Genomic DNA, 18,701 nt, shown 5'->3' on the forward strand with positions numbered 1-18,701 from the left:
GTTTGGGCCCTTCATCTGCTCTTCTGTGGGTATCTTCTACTTCAGATTCTCCCATCTGTGTGCACCGGGTCCAAACTAAGGGTCAGAAATGCAAAGTGGCAAACAAGCAGTGACCTCCAGCACTGCAAAAGGCTGATCAGAACAGTAGGAATTCTGCTTTGCCAAATTCTTTCAGGATTCCTCATGAAAAATTAAAGTTCCTATTCCTTTGGCTTAAGCTGCCACACTTTAATAAGATGAGTTGTTGCTCTTGGTTTGTTGACTGATAAGGTTTGAAGCACGTGTACTTTGCATTCTGTTGTGTGTAAGCTGGCAGTGAGCTAGAAGGAATAATTTATAAATGAGATGAATTTGTATAGATTAGCCAAGTGCCTACTGACTGAGAATATAGCAATGTCTAAATATCTAGATGAATTAAGCAGCAAAGAAAGAGAAATATTCTTGAAAAGAACACATTTAGTAGGTCACTGAAGTATAACTAGGGATAAATAAAAACAAGCAAAGAGAAAGGCATAGCAATATAATGAGGCAAATACAAAAAGTTTGCATGTCTTTATTTTTACCTCTCCCATCACTAAGTCTAAGTTTATAACCTCCAAAATATAAAATACTGGTTAGGTGAATGACCCCAGCTGGTCTATATTATTGTTTTCAACTGAGCAGCTTGGGACACACATTGTCTCTCTCTGTGCTCCATGCTAAAATAACTGCTTTACATTCCTGGAGACAAATATCCATCCCCATTTATATGTGCACATCCATATGCACACATAGGAATGCAAATAAGTTTGAAACAACAGGAAAGGGTGAATAAATTGGAAGAAATATTAAGCACAAGTGAAAAATATCTATTTCTCTAGTAATCATCTCATGGGATTCTTAGACAGAGATGTTAAAATATACTCAAGGAGTAAGAAGCATAACTTCAGGCTTTCAGAACATTTGTAATTTACTGACATGAGTTCTTGTCTCTGCTAATTGTGGATGTCTGGATAAGGTAATTAAATTAAGAGGGAAAAATAGGGTTTGGGTTGTTATTTTAATTATTTGAGTAATGCATACTTTCTAAAGTTTACCTTTCAAAGAATATAGTCTAAAATCTCTAGAGAACAGGCTAATAGCCCCGAATAATCCTAGAGAGAGCTGGTTATTGCCTGTTTAATGCTTATATTTAAAAATACATAGTAGGATCTTAATCACCACTTTTAATTCTTTCTTTAGGTAGTAAAGATGGCAGTTCTGTGTGGTTCATGTCTTATCTTGTTACTTCTAAAAGTTATTAGATTCCTTTTCTTTGTTTTGTGCAAGTATACTTTAAAATGTACTAGAATATCAAAGAGAATTTACAGTTTTGTACAATGTTGGAAAACTTGCCACTATTTAAAACAATCCCATTGTTCTCATAAAATCATGATATTTCCATCTCATGTCCTCATTATGTGGAAAATGTCAACTCTACTTCAAAAATCTGTATTTACTTTCTTATAAGAACAAACAATAATTCTAGAACAGGGAGCCAGCCAAACTAGAAAATATTTCCAAGTAAAATGGTTCTCTCTACTCTGGCCTTTTCCAATGAATTTCCCAGGTTATAATTTTCTAAGCAATTTACTGACAGAAGAAGTTAAAATAGTTATTTGACCTTTCTGAAGTAAGTGAATCTAAATTAAAGTATGAGCAATTACTGCAGTATTTAAATTTTCCACCTTCCCTCACTGATTTCTTCCCTCCTCTTCAGCATGTTTATTAGCACTGGTTACTTCTTGCTTGTCTCAGAAGTTAATTTTTGAATTTCAAAAATCAGCATAGAAGAATTTTTGAGCTGAAGCTGTGAGGTGAATTTTACCACCAAACATCATTAAGATTTCAGTCTCATTTCAGGCAAAGACAGTTCCACAGACTGCAAGGAAGAACAGATTATTCCACAGATTAAAGACAAAGCCCAGAAGTATACATTATGACAGCTGCAAGACAGCTAATATATTTTCAGTCTCTGCAAAACATTAGGTTTTCTCAGCTGAGTAATGGAGTGAGAAGTTATGGGGTTTGTATTATGTATGTTTTCAAAGCCACATTTCTCTTCATCAACACTCTCACAGTACACCAGAACACTTCCCACTTGATATAGAGCCCAGTCAATAAAAAGGGTAACTATGGCAGTCAAACCAATGTATGGAATTTCAGCTGTAAATGAAATTCCAAACCTGCATTTAAAGAGTTTCATACAAGTGGTTTATATCCCAGCCTTAGGGGGCAAGGCAGGATGCACACTTGGAACAGAAAAACCCTGCTCAAGATGATGACAAACCTACCAATCATGCAACAATGTTCAAAGGAAGTTCATTATTATTGACCCAAAAAGACAGAGACAGACAAGGAAATCACATTCTTCAATTCCTCATTTCACCTAAAAGCACTAAACCCCAAAGAACTTCCTGTCTGTTGAATCTGTGTGCCATCAGCCAAAACAACAACAATCCATTTAAAGTTTTACTGACACTTGAAGTGCTGATAAACCTCCATCTCCCCATCACCTCTTTATGAAATGGATCAGTCAAGTCAGGCTGGAAGCCTTTAAAGATATTAGCTGAAAATCAAAATGGCAATTTTTTCCTGACACATTTATTCTCACTCTTTGACACTTTCACATTAAAATTAAATAGTATGAGTCTTCTCTTTCAGGGTACCTGGTGGATTAACATTAACTCTTTTGGAAAACTACAGCTATTCTCAAAACCAGCTCATTCACACCTAACTCTTTTTTAAACTAATTAAATCAATTTGATCCTTTGTGGGCATTCAACTGCTCCCATCTTCCTGGAACTACATCCACCTAATCACCTGCAAGAAAATGGTAACTATTAATTTCATTGTGGTTTTAACACATGCTTTATTGGTTTAGAAAGGTGTGTGCTTTCTCTTTAAAAAGAGTTGCAATCTACTTCTGCGTAGTCCAGCAGCTCAGAGCAATGCCATGCTGTACCAAAACTCCATTGCCCTGAAAATGAAGCTTCAAAATATTCAAAAATGGAGAACTAAAACATTCAAAAATGGAGAATCAAAATATTCTATGTGCTGCACAGTGCAGAGAGCCAGTATTGTTTCCAATATCAGAGGAGTGAACAAAATGCTTCCCAGATTCCACAGACTGGAGAGCCAATGGTTGGGCTTTGGAATGTCTGGAGGAAAACTGTGGTGTGGCCTTGCTGGCATCCACCAATTGTTGCTCTGGAGATGAGGCAGCTGCACACTTCTGGTAAATTCCCTGCCCATTCTCCATCACTAACACAAACCCCACAAACCTCTCAGTAAAATGTTCTGTGTTAGAATGTCTTGGTCAACAAAGAAAACAACAGAATTGTTGGTCTTCACTTCTGGAAAATGCTAAATATTTGTAGTATTTCCATTGAGTTACACTACTTGTGATAAAGAAACAAAGACACATGATCAAGACCCTTCCTTAACTAGAAAACTGCTTGGATTTAGACCCAGCAGGCAGCAACCAATGTTGCCCAAGCCTCTCTGCAACATCTTGTTTAGAAATTTAGATTACATTGAGCTTTCTCAATGACATTTTTAGGCTGTTTGAAAGGTGCAGCTCCTGTATTCTTTGAAGGGATTTTCTGAAGCATCTTTCGTATGGGTTTGCTCTGGGGACATTTTAAAGAAAGCAACTGTTTTTTAGCAAAGGAAATTAAGAGACAGAAGTACTCAATGCTGCTGAAGTCTGAAGCAGCATTCAAAGGGAAGTGCTAATTTTTCTAAGTTGATTGTTTAATTTATTCTGTTTTCTTATTCCTATTTTAATATATTAGGAGGGAATAGACTGCTCTATTAGAAACCTTCTCTTAGAAATCAATTTTACCTCATTGTTGATGTTTATCAATAGATCCTTAAAAAAATCAGCTGTTTTTCAAGCTACTGCTGCAACTAATAGCAAACTGTTGGGAAAGTAAGGTGCAGTGAAGCCCTGCACTGTGTGTGATGATAAAAGCATAGTGATCCATTGAAAAGCAATGGAGAGGAAATAAAATGGAGCACTACAATATACCAAGTGTCATCACCATTAAGTTAACATCACACTCACTCTCTGTGAAATCCCTGATTGCAGAGACCACATTTTCTTCTAAATATTTAGAGGTATTTTTTGCCCACTCATGTACAAAATTCCACTTCAAGTTAAGCTCTTCACCTAGAATGCACAATAAAAATTCCCCTAGAAAATGCTATGAATTTTTCACCTAATTTGAATACCTTCCAGTTTTGGGAATGTCACGCTATCTTTTCTCCAAGCATTGTTTGTGACACCCATCCTAGAAAGAACATGTTTTTTATTCACATCAGTTTTAGATTACTGGGGTGATTTTCTTCCTCAGTTCATGGGTTCCAGTTGAAAAAGCATCACTTGCTATGTATAAGTATCACTTGCTATCTTTGGGTCATTTAGACTGCTTAGAGGCAGGGGAGAAAACACCTGCAGTTCGGATTTTTGATTTATTTTTTGGGGGGGCTGGATATCTGCCCATACAAATAAAATATTCTGCAGTATTCAGGAATCTGCATTTATAGTAATAGGGATTTCATTGCAAAAATAAGTAAGTAAATAAATAAATTAATTAAAAAACAGCAAACCCCCCCCCCCCCCCCCCCCAAAACCAACCAAACAAAACCCCCCAAAAACCAAAAAACCCCACAAAAACCAAAACAACCAAAAAACAACAAGTAACCCCCATAAAACACTCTTCCATTACTGGTACATTTGGTAATTCAAAAGCACCAGGAAATTAGCTAGATTATGGATTAAGTTTCCCTTACCCCATCACAAGATCCTGTAACATTCTCAAAGGAAAGGAAAGAGAGGCAGATAAAAATCATTCTCTGAGTAAATATTTTATAGTCTTTACCAAAAAATGGTGAGAACAGATTTAAGTTGTCAAACTTTAGGGGCTATACTGCACTTGATAACATGGCCAAATTTCTTGGGACTTGACTTCAAAATGCTTATTTGTACTTCAGCAAATTGGGTGCAAAAAGGGGTAACGTGCAGGTTTATTTACTGTTTTTCTGCTTCCTAGTTTTGGGTTCTAATGGAGCATATATCTATCTAAATATCTATCCAAACAAGCAGGAAACAATTTAAGTAGTCTTTAATTACATACTTGTGGAAGTTTGAATAAATAATTTGCTGTAACCTTCCACTTCCCAGCTTTCCAAATCTATAAAACCACTGCCTGAGGGTGCCATGAGGGGAGCTGCACACACAGTGAGTTAGTCAAGAATTTGCTTTCCAGGAAGGGAAGGTACAAACTGAAAATAAGAAGAGAAGAAATCGATTTCAGTGTGGAACTGCAGCTATGAAAAGCCGCAGATGTTGTAGTAGCCTAGAGCTGCTCTTGCCTCAGGGCCTTTCAGACCTACCTGGATGTCTGGGCCATGCACATCAAGATGTCTTTGCACATCCCTTGGGAGCCTTGGCTCTGGGAACAGCATACTCACTTTTCCTCCGTGCAGGGCTCACCACGGAATCACAATAATTTCATGACTATAAGGTGCACCAGACTATAACGCACACTTTTTCTTTTTTTGCAGCAAGGATCTGCGCGCAACAAAGTAACGAATTAGTAACGGAATCGCACCATCACGGGGTTTACTGGCAGGTGCTCAATTTGCAAACATTTTTCATAGATTGGTGTAGCCTTTAAACACAGCCCCATGTGCAGGCCCCAGCACTCCCGCCCACCCCCGGTGCCGGCTGGTGCAGCTCGGCTCGTGGCTCGCACTTCCAGGTTGGCAAATTTCCAAACTTTGTCCATATATAAGGTGCACCGGACTATAAGGCGCACTTCTGGGTTTCCATCAACATTTTAGTCAAAAGGGTGCGCCTTATAGTCGTGAAATTACTGTACTCATATTCCAAGAGCCATGAATACACAGCCAACAAAGCAGGACTTGTCCTCTGGCTCTCACACAAGTTCTTCACAACTTAATAACGAAGAACATGATACATAAAGTGACTTTTCAAGGTTGATCTCACATTCTAAGTGTCCTGCTGGTCTCTGTGGCTGGGTCAGGAGACACTGACAGCCAGGGTGATGAGTTGAAACACCAAGAAAACCAGCAACATAAATGCTAATAAAATCTTATTTCTGTTCTGCAACTAAACAGCTTTATGAATAAATCCTGTAAAGGTTAACAGATCACAACCTTTTAAAAGAATCATAAAACAACGTCCAAAAAAATCTGCTGGTTAAATGCAGATTATTTATAGATAGACATGTATGTCATACACACCTAGCACTATGTTTATATTTGATTTCATGTGTACATATTTATAAAGTAAACCAAGTACAGAAATTAAATTAATAAATTATCAAAGCCATCATTTTACAGTCCACATAACCTTAAAACAATTTCCCACTTTAGACCCAGTTTTAAAAAAAAAACAAGAGGATGGCAAGTTTTTTTCCCCATTAATCCCTCCTTGGAAGATAAACTACCAATCAATGTTTTTAACAGCCTGTTCTGTTATTTCACACCCAGTCACTGCTCTAATTGTGGGCAGGAACAAAGCACTTGTGCTGTTGAGCTTAAACCTACTCAGAAAACCTATTTTTAAAAAGTCATACAGAAAAATGTAATCTGTCCTTTGCCTCCTGGTTTTGTAAAATCGCTGTCATAATCACTGAATAGCAGAGCTAAGTACTCCCCATAAGATCATGGAATAATGATCTTAGGAAATTTGAATATTATGGCTGCATTTAACTTTCCCATCCATCCTGTCAGACTTTTACAGGAAGGTAACTGTGTGACCATGAATTAGAGAAGCCAGCCCTTATTTTCCCAAAACCAGGGGCAGCATTAACACTGATAATAAATAAGACTGATCAATCTCTCATGCACGTCATGCTGTGATTCAGCTCTTGATAAAACATTCTAGAAGTCTTGTAAGAATTGTATTTTACAGTCAAGTTGGTTATAGAACAGCTGGAAGCACCAGTGAAAGCTTTCCCATTGTTTTCCCATGGCTGTTTTGCAGACAGACTTGGAGAGGTCAGCTTCTGCTAAAGCCACAGAAGACAGTGGAGTTAATGACTCACATCTGCGATTTTAAATTATTCAGTTACCACTTGAGCACAAACCAAAGGCGCAATAAACAGCAGCTAATACGAGTCATGCATGTTTCATAAAGGGAAACTGTGCACTCTGGAGTGTATTACATCCAGCTCTGAAAACACTCACAGTGTTTTCAACATGATTTAAGACCAGTTCTTCCTACTATTACTTTAACTTTCTGCAGTGGTAACTCTCATTGACTCAAATCAGTTTTATTGAGGTACAGGAAACAGATTGCAACATATTAAAAATAATATTTTCTTTTAAAGTCATATAGACAGGGGGAAATCTATGAATAGGTTGGCTCAGTTTCCCTGTGGCCTGTGCAATCCTCCTTGGCTGCAGAGAACAGCTGTGGCCACATGTGCTTCGTATTCTGCTGAGACAGCCAAAAGACTGAATACTCTCCAAAAGCCAGACACACTCATGAGGAGCAGGACGGTGCCATCAGATTGCAGTGACTGCCATCAAAGTCTTTCCTTGCTGGATTCTTGAGAGCAGCTGTTCTCATATTGTCAGCAGAGTTTGTACCTTTTTCCACTGCTTGGAAAAGAGTCTTGTATAGAAATACTGAACAGACACCCAGAAGAAGGAAGAAAGTAGGAAGTGCTGGAAGGAACATTAGAAATACACTTTTAGGCAACTTTCTGGCAGCTAATCTTAATCTTAAGGGTCTCTTTTAGTACCTTCTTTAATTCAGTTATGGCTGAGAAAACCTGAACAAAGCTCACTCCAGCTGTTGCTCAGTTATCCAGGAGAACTTTCTGGTGAGCTTACCTGCAGTGAAGTCTCTCCTGTTACTTTTGGCAGTATTTTTAATAGCAAAGCTTGTGAGATGGAGAATGTGGATGTAGTGGGATGAAAAGATAAAGCTCAAACCTCCACAGAAGTGTTTGGCACGAAGAAAAAGTCTGTTAAAGCAAAACTGAAGATGAAAAGAAAATTTGACTTTAAACAAGTGCATCATGAGCACCTCTGAAAGATGGAGAGAGGCACTGCTAGAGTACAGCTGTTAACTACTGCTCTTCTCTGGACCTGGCAAAGGCAATATTTGCATAACTCTGCTACACTGAGACTGCAGCTCACTGAGCTGTTTGCCACCTCCTTACACTTCTCATCTTTTTCTACTGTAATTGAATCCCTACCCTTGACCTGGGGAGACAGTGCCATGTAACAACACTGTGCCAGCAGAATATTTGTAGCTCTGAGGGATTAATGGCACTCCTCTCTATAAAAATGTCTCTATTGAACCAACACGGCTGCTCTTACAGCTCAATTACAGAGCAGTCATCCAGGAATTGAAGATGACTTCTGAGGCAGGAGAACTCATGTCCCTCCAGAAATGATACTTTTTCTCCAGCTGTGAAGCCATGACCCCTCAGGATCCAAGTCATTAAAAGAGCCTGACTATCACAGGATCTGCCATCTGATTACTGCAGTCTGTCTTCAAAAGAGCTCTTCATTCACAAAGGTATTAGCGGGGAGTTAAAGTGCCATCAATTTCTCTCTGCTCTATCTTGGATAGCTGTTTTCTCTCTTCCAGCTAATAGGGTTAAAGAAGGAGAAGTTGTCACTGAAGCCAGAGTAAATTAAAAGTGAAACTTCTCAGTCATTGTTATTCCTCCATTTCTGAAAAATTCACCGTCTCATTTTTGAGGTTTCACTTCAAATGAATGACACCGAAGTTTTAGAGAAATAAAACACTTAAAACCCTCACCCTAACCTTTCCCTCAAACAAATGTCTACAAATACCCATGAAAGAGGCCATTTCTGATACAGAAAGCCAGAAATGAAAATTAAAAGTGAGACCTTCAAAGACTCCAGCAAGTGGCACTATTGTGGAAGCCCACTGAGATTTCCTTTGTGTTAGGTCCTCATGGAAGAATGTACATCATCTTTCAACACAGACATTCCCAATTTTGGCAAGCTCACCAACGACAAGCAACAGTACAGTCCCTATTTTTGGTCTTTTTTTCATTCCTCTTCACCTCCCCAGCTCATTCTCAAGAAAACAGGAAGTTCACAGGGACAAGAAGCAGCAAATAACCTTCCAACTGCCTCCAGCCACAAAGAGAGAGGCATCTACATGGCAATCAACACTTAGAATTATATTTTATAAATAAATTCACAGTTAAGCTCCTCCTCCCTTATGCAGGTACATGTCTCTCTTCAAAGTTTCATAAACTCCAGCTGGCTTTAAATTCTTTACATGTAGATAAAATTCACGCTTTTCCCACAGGTTTCAGCTGGGAATGGCCAGTCTGGACAGTGGAACAGTGACTGAGAGAATGTTCACATGTGGCTGATGGCTCCTTCCCAAATGTGCAGAACAGAATTTTCCCTAAGAGGTCTCTACTGATCTTAGAACTCAGCAAAACAAACAAATAAAACAACAAAAGAATCACCACCACAATAATACCACAAACCACTGAGACACTAAAAAATGCTTTACACCATTAAACAAAGAGTTTAGGACCTCGGGTAAATGAGAAATGCCCTTTACTGCTAGAAACTTTGCTTATGCAAATAGCAACAGAGATGGAGGTCAGGATTTTCCTGAATCTAATTTTATTCATTCCTTCATGATATCTAGTCAGGTGAACCAGTATTTACTGCAGTGATCAGTAAACTTAGGTTATTGCCAGGTAAAATAGTGCTCACTCTGCCTACAAAAAAATCTGAACTTCTTTGGACACGTTCTGACAGCAGAGAGGGAGAGATGATTATCCATTCTGCATTAAAAGTCAATTTTAAGATGATGATGCTATCACAGCATTGTAAAAAAAAAAAAAAAAATAGAATTGACATAGTCAAAGATGTGATTCTTATTAACAGGACAGGATTGATGTACTCCTACTGCCATAACAGTGGAAAGAGAAATCAAAATTGCCATAGTAATTAATAAAACTAGGAAGAGGCTCGGATGCTGTAAGTTTAAAAAAAAAATCATACACAACTAGAAAAGCAGATGAAAAATAATCGAAATAGAGCTTAAATTAAATTATCACATGTTAAAAGCAATGATAAAATGGAGTACAAGTGCAGAAGTAGACAAGAGCCAGAGAAGGAAGACCTTCTCAAGGCCAGAGCAGGAAGCTCTACAAACAGGACTTACACAACTCTTGAAGGTAAAATAATCTGAGTCAATGAACTGAATGGAACTGATACATGCTTTTGCACATTCTGTAATAAGCACTGTAATAAATATTTGCAAAAGTAGTATTTTCAAAATTCCTAAAATCCAAGTACCACTTTTAAAATATCTGGAAAGGATTTGGGTAATAATTTCTAGCTCAAATGTATGGAAATGGAAATTCTTGATTATAAAGTAGTAAAAGATATAGGTGTGAAAGCATTTTTTTATAAAATGTAATGCTGGGTAATGAAATACACACCAGTTTGGACTAATGAAGCAGTAGGAAGACTTCTCCAGTTAAAGACTAGAAACCAGTTATTACCTGTGCTTTGAGGCCACCTCTGTTTGTCTTTTTGGCAGTCAGCTGGGTGCCCTTGAGGAGAACAAGATCCCAGCTATGCAGATTAATCAGTGGAAAACCATGACCCAGAGGTGTTGTAAAATATGACTCAGTGGTGTCATATATAATATATACCACAGGATTCCTCAACTAACACATTTCCAATCAACACTATGAAGCAGGAGATATTTACAGCTGTTTTAATATTTTCATTTATTGTTAAAACCTCAGCTTAATTCTCTGTGCAACTCTCAACATTTAGCTTCAAGGGAAAAATGGAATTTGAAATAAATGCAATTTTGTTCCAGGGAGGTTCACTACAATAATAAACAGTTTGATTGGGGATAAATCAAATAATTTGTGATTAATTTAACCTCCAGTTTGCCCATTCTTAAAAATGTTTTAATGGACATAAAATTAAATCAGCCCTTAAACAGTAAAAACCTTATATTTGCTTTTAGGGTACAAAATACTCATCTCAAACTTGATTCCTTCCAATAACCCAACTCACTTTGCTCACTGCAGAAAATCTGCTACAGCTGTTTTCTTAATTTCAAAGTCAGACCTTCTGTTAAAAGTGTAAACAAATCCCTGCCCTTTATCTCCAAGGAGCAAATTCTCCCCAACTCTCCTTTATTCATTCCTACATCAAAAGCATGTTTGCTGCTAAGACTCCAATTAATCTTTAAGAGTTCCTACCATCTATTTTGAATTCACATACCTTAAAGAAAAAGCTATCATAAATCAAGTCTACTGCTAATTATGACCCATAGCACAACGTTTTCCCCCTCTGTCCAATGTAAACCATTATCATTGTAAATTATTTTCTGCAGAGCTGCTGAGCAAAAACTAGGCTTATTGGAAATTCTGTTGGTACACAAAATAGCTTTACAATGCATTACACCTTCCTGCTTCTATTAGACTTATTACTTCATATTTCAAGCAGAAGTAAATATTCCCCTTGTGGGAGACTACTGTCTATTTGTGTAAGACTTAATGACACAAGGTAAATGGTGCTGTTGGTTTGAGTTAGACATGCAATACACTTCAATAATGTGCTATTTCCCTCTGTATATGATGCAATGCTAAAGAAAACATGATTAGAAAACCCATTTGTGCTTGAAATTTCCTGTGACTGTTTTAAAGGCTATAGCTCAGATCAACACTGTACTGTTCTTCCTTCATCAATTTCCATTATCGGTTTGGTTCGGAGAAATCCTGTCCCAGGAGGTTTCCCAAACTGGTTTTAAGTGGATATAGTGCTCTGATTACAAAAGAAAAGCAAACAAGAGCCTACTGATTCAATGCATTCTGAAAGACACATAACATGAGTAATAAATAGTAAGTATTGCATTCAAAGAACTTTTCACATTTTCATTACAATACATATTCTTTCCTCAAAGAACACAAGCAAAACATTACTGTTGGCAAAGACTTCTCAGATCTTTACAATAAATTAAATTTTCTCAAGAACTTTCCTTTTTATTAGGAAATCTAAAACCAGGAGGATGTATGCAATCTCATCTGGTCTTTCCTTGCCACTGCTCATTTACCAACATCAGTGTTTGTTTGGCTTCCACATATATTCAGTGTTCTGTTCTAAAAAGGAAGGGCAGTACTGGAAAAAACATACAAATAAGAACCATTGCTAGTTAATGGACAAGCCATTTTTCAAAGAAACCCATGGAAGAACCACAAAGTGACCATCCCTGTGTGTACTGCTCTTTGTTCATGTAAAAGCTGGTGGGATGAGAAGCAGAATTAAAACTCCAGGAAGCAGATGAATCCTCCAAGCAGTGCCCTGTTCTGAGCACAGTCAATAAGCTGCATGAACTGAGGGCTCTTTGCAAAGCAATCACTTTCCTGCCAGCATTCCAAAAGATATTTAACCCCAAAAGGTTAACAGACTATATGCTGCTTTAAAAAGTCCATTCAGAAAGAGCTCTTCATTATTTCTTTTTTCCCCTCCTGTAAGTACTAATTACTTTTCAAGACAAGATTCCACCTTAACAATATGTGAACAAGAGATGTTTATTAATTCCCAGTCTCTCATTCTGGCGCTGCATTTCACCTAGCAGATTTTTCTTCAAGTTTATTCTGTCCATAATTAGTTTATTTCTCTATTTACTCGTGCATTTTTCACTCCAGGACACAAAGCAGGAAGGAATAAGGAATTTAAACATTTTAGAATGCCTTGTTACATAGGCAAGCAAAATGTATGCTGTTGGCATATCACTGCCTGTGATTTACTGCTTGACAAAGTAACAGTGCAAAGTCAAGAACACAACGCAGCTGCTCTCCCCAGCCACATCCTGGCAAAGTTCATCACCCAAGTCATAAGAAAAGAAACCATCTCTAACAACAGTTGTTAGAAATGCTGTTAAATGGGATTAATCTGTCTCTGGGTCACTTTTAGAGTCTCCTGACAAAATCAGAGGAGAACACCTGTCCTGGAGCAGAACAAGGGACCATTGATTCTGTGACCTGCTCCCATTGCCAGCAGGAAGATGAGGAAAGTTATAAATGTGTGACAAATACTTATGATACCTCCCCAAATCCAGCACCAAATACCTGGTATTTTCATCCAAGCAAATCTATAAACCCATCATTCACTCAGCCACCAGGGGATCAAAAAAATTCTGCACCAAAAACCCATACCAAAAGGATAAAAAATCACTACAACTGAAAACACATGATGTGCATGTGTGTAAAATTGGAATAACCTGAAAAAGGATAATTCACTCTGATACTCCTTCATATGCTGCTTTTTTTGACAAAATGTTTTTGGGAAAATGCTCACTTTTGCAGCATCTTGGTGAGGATCTTGTGGAGCTACTGAACACCAAGATCTCTCTGGACTGCCTCGTGTTTCCCTGCTCCTTGTGAGGGTTTCCCAGCACATCCAAAATTACATCTTTAAGTAGAATTTAGTCACTGGAAGTCAAAGCAAGAGGTCCTTTATCACACCCAGATCTGCTGCTGAATTTCAGCAGAACTGTTCCCTATTAGCAGTCAATTTAACCTAAATTCCTCTTTCCAGCTTTATCCTTGGATAAAGAAAACACAATTAGTAAATACAGCCTCCTAGCCTGATGCAGTATTCTGAAAGGATTAAATAAAATCTATCTGAGCAACCATAATATTGTTATACATTTCTCAAGAAGTCTGAAGGATTATTAAGTGCTCTATGATTTTCTGAGTAGAGAAGCAAGCTACTTTGGGACATGTCTTAGCCTACATTAGTGGGATTTTTGTACATTTGCTTCATCAACTGGATTATCAGAAAGAGGAAATTAATTTAGAGAGGCAGATGTTTTTTTTTTAAGTACTGCAACAGTAAAACCAACAAAATCTAAAGAAAATTTAATTTGAAGATTCTGAAAGGATTTTATACATATGAACATTGGTAATATGCAGTAATTCATAAAAACTGGAAGGATTCTAGACCCATCTGATTTTTTCTGAGATTAAGTGAAAAATACAATAAGTTGATTTACCTGGTTTTGTTGTTTTAAATGGAAGATAACATTTCTACCTTAGAAAAAATGATCCAAATATATACTGCTGAATGCAGTGCTTACTCATTGATTTGTAAGATTCTGATGGCAAAGATTAAAGATAATTAAAACTGCCAGTGCTTGAATTCTGTTTTCCATATTCAGATACCCTTATGCTTAATGCAATTTGAGGCATAAGCCAAAATGTCAGCTTTAGGAACCAACAACCAAACTATTTCATGAGATGAGATTAAGGAAGCATTCTTTAAGGAATGCTAAGCAGACAGCCACTGGAGAAAATCCATTAATCACTTTTCAAAAGAATAACTCCACTGTAACTATCACATGTAAATATGACCTGCTAAATATTCACCAATTCATTTGTAATGGATTCCTCTCTTACCTTATCTATTTTTATTTCCTTGTGTCTCTACAATTGGAAGGGGTTGAGTGGGAGCAGCAGGAATTGTGCACAATGGACACCTCCAGAATGAAGCAGCCTTGAGGCTCCAGGCCTGGCTGCTGATAACACAGCTGCTAATTTTTAATTGAGATGTAGGCAAAAGAACGTATTATGTTAATGAAAAAAGTATCTTTTTTTCCCTCCCAAAAAAATTTCATGCATCTCTAATTCTTATTCAAATCAACCTGCTAAACCAAATTAAATGTAATTCTGCTGTGGCAGAAATCTCAGAGCAAGTATTGACACCAGAATGGTTTGTGATGATTATTCCTGAGCTTGTGTGAACACTTCAGATTGCATCTGTGAAAAAGGTGTATATTAAACACCACAATAATAATCAGAATTTTTAAAAATACTGGCACGAGGCCACATCAATACCAACTGCTCACTAATAATTAAGTCTGTAGACAAATGAGAAGGGAATTACTGAAACAGATTTTCAAGCTGAACTTAACATTACAAAAAGTTGATTTTGACTGTGTATCTGAATTCCTACTAAGAAAAAAACCAAAACAGTATAATCATCAACTTGCCAGTGACCTCTGAAGCCTGGTGAGAAGAAATGCTTTGCTCTAGATTTGCACTCTATGTATATTAGTTTCATTCAAATCACAAGGGATGTGTGCAGGATCCAGGCAGGATTAGACCTTTCCCACCCAGAGCCACTAATGCCCATGACAGATCATTTGACTTGGGATTTTTCCATCCTTGACAAAACCTGTTCTGATCACTGGCTTGGCACCAGGAATTTAAATTTTTGTAGGAGGCTGTAGAATATTCTTAGGGGGAGGTGCAGCACAGATGAGTGGATATTTCTGGGCACCCTTCATGGCCCACAGTTTAACAAGACCAGAACTAATTTCTCCTACACAGAGTTTATGTTTTATGCTTCTCCCCAGCCGCAACATTTTGCTTATTGAGAAGTTCTTCATCTTAGTCTTCTGCAAGTTCCTTTAAGATTTTATTATTTCACCTTTAATAGGAGTGCAAGAAAAAGAAAGCAACTGCTCTTTTTTTGTATGTGTATTCTATTGTATGCATATTCTCACTTCTATTTAAAATGTCCAAAATTTCTGACTGCGAGGTAACTTTTCCCTGATACGAAGGAAAATTGTAGTGACCCATAAAATTTGGAATTTAAATTCATTTATTTTTGCTACCATTAATTCCTAGTGTGACCATCACTGCTCACAGCAATTTACCACACATTGCACACTTCACTATGGCTGAAGCAACAGGCTCTGGGATCCCTCTGAACAAATGACCATATTGAAGTCTGTTCAAGTGACTGACTTTTCCTATTTTTCCCCAGTCACACAGGGTACCATGTGTGAAAAGCCCAAGTGAAGGCTGTCCCTGGGCTCCTGAAGCTTACAGGATACAACATTAGAGGAGGCAACACTTCCAAATTGCTGGCTTCTTTTCAGCCTGATTGCCAAGCTATAAAAGCTGAAGTACAAACATTCGTGTTAAGTAATTTTTCACTTTTTTTAAAACCAGAAACATTATTGTGAGCACTTTAACTAACCTTAACAAAAAGTTCCTCAGTGCCACAGGGGGAAACTGCTCAGTTCTCAGGGTTTAAAGGACAGTCAGGATTGGAGCAGTCTATTGATTCATTAATGGCCTAATTAACTGGAATCATTGAACTGTACTTTCAGGATCAGTATCTGCACTAAAACAGCAAAACCACAGTATTCCACATTTATAAAACGTTAGAGCCTGTAATTTCCCAAGTACTCATCTCTAACTAATCCCAGGAAGTACCAATCACACACACAGAGCTGCTCACACAGCCCCCATCACAGAGCATGGGTTCATCCCTTTCCCTCTCCTGGGAGCTCTTCTCCCATCCCCCAGCATTTACTGCATTTATTGCATTTCTTGCATTTATTTAATCTATTGCATTTACTGCATAGCATTGTGGGGGTAACTCCTCCACAGGGAGTGTTTACACCACACTCAGCACAGATTTTCACCCACTTGGCTTTGCCAGGACTGGAGGGGGGCAGTCTGCCAGCACCTCCACATCTGAGCACAACAAAATCTTTCTTAAGGTTATAATGGGGGGAAAAAATCCTGTTGATTTAAGGTAGATAGTATTTCATCTCTCACACCCTCGTATTTTTCATCCTTTTATGAAAACAGAACAGCAAATAAGAACTTTTTTTAACTCTTACAGCCCATTTATTTCATTTGCAGTGGCTACATGCAGCTGTTATCTTTGCAGCCTAAAATTATTTACCAACATTTTAAGATCTGAATTTCAACAGAAACTTGATTAATAAGTGCTGGCTATATTTCTAAAAGTAATTAGGCAAATTAATCTTCCAAATACATGTACTAAAACAGTGTCTGTCAGCCTCAGTCAACTTTCTCTCCTTTTAAAACTTTCCAGACAGGCTGCATTGAAAAGGACTTCAATTTAAATTGTTTGCCAGAAATATGAACAACATTTCATATGAAAATACATCCCTGCAGGGAAAATATGTGCCATCTCTATATGAAGATCCAGCATAGCCTGGGTTCTGTGATAATAAAGTGCTTGCCTGACTCCTCATGCTGGCCTGCTTTTGCCTTGAAAACAAGAGCTGCATTGCTTGCTCTGCTGCACAAGATTCTTCAGGTCTTAGGAAATCTGGAAATTAGATTCTATTCCATTACACAACCCTGTTATTATCTTTCAAAACTTTTGACCTCCAAGAAAAATAGAGCCAAACACCAGAGTCGTTTGCCTGTACTAAACCATTTCAGGGCCAAACCCACAGGTATTCTTTTGTTTCTGTTTAAAAAAGAAATCATTTTGTAAGGCATCAACAAGATGTTAATAAAGAACTGGCACAGCTCTATTGATCTTGTCTCTTGGAAATCAATTACCCTCACAAGTGTCCTCTTTAAATCTGTGTGGATAATAAGACCTTCAGTGACCACTGCCAGGAGCAGCACCTGCCTGCATTCCCATAGAATTCCAGCACAGGAGGTGATGCAGAAAGTTCCCTCCATGCCTGGATGCTGACAACTGGCCTGAAAAACCTGATTCCTTCTTTAAACCAGATCTGCTATGCTGCTGCTGCACAGAAGAGTGCAGTAATCAATTACCCACAACAAAAGGATTCATCAGTGACTGAGAGCACCTCCCACATGTTCAGCCACTTCAGAAGTTAGCAAAGTTACTGATTATCTGGTAAACTGCAAGTGATTGGTTCATAGTCTGAGACAAGTTCCCATCACAGAGACAGCACCAGGGGAAGTCCAAGCCTGACTCCACAGCTGGTGTGCACTCTGCTGTCCAGATGCCCAGGAACATGATCTTTACATTTCATTGAGAGAGATCTTCAAACAGCCCTCAGTTAGAATGTTTGCAGCTGATGCACCTATTTTTATTTTGAAAATAACAGGTTTTATACGTCTGGATTGATGGCATTTCTGGAAAGAAACTGGGAAATCTGGAAACCTGTGGAATGCTCCTTCTTGTGGGGTTGGGAGAAAGTTCTTTGGCAGAACCGGCCAGGCCACTTAGAAGGCTTCACCTGGCTGGAAATAACAAAGCATTTCTATGCACTTCATGGCAATGTCCTGCCATTTGCTCATGAGCACTTCCTTTTCAAAAGGCAAACTGAAAAGTGTCAGGAAGTACTTCTCCTGACCTGAATACACAGAATTCTCCAAACTGTTATTTATATGTAAACCATATATATAAACAAAACAGCAACCACATAGAAGTTAATTACACTGAAGGGAGAGATTAGCTTTTTTCTGTGTGACTTTTAAAAGAAAATACAACAGAAGAATTTGTTATATTGATGTAGATTGAAAATAGTAGCTACATCAAAGCACAAACACTGCTACAGAAAATCAATCAATGGACAGATTTTACTGATAAGTTCTAACAAAGACCAAAGCTACAGTGAAATCTCCATAAAGGAAGATCTCAAAACTGTTCTGCCATACTGTACTAAATTAAAACATCTGTGGCCATGAGCCTGCAATTTCATACACTTGGACAGATTACTGTACTTGTGTGAAATGCAATCAACTTACTTTTAAAGACTTCACAGTGGTTTGCAGATGCTAAAGCAATCATAATTAACATCTGAGTTGCCATTCCTTACACACCAAGTTTGTATCAAAATCAGTGATTTTAAGAATTCA

This window comes from Catharus ustulatus, chromosome 7 (genome assembly GCF_009819885.2).
Source record: "Catharus ustulatus isolate bCatUst1 chromosome 7, bCatUst1.pri.v2, whole genome shotgun sequence".
In the NCBI taxonomy this organism is placed as follows: Eukaryota; Metazoa; Chordata; class Aves; order Passeriformes; family Turdidae; genus Catharus; species Catharus ustulatus.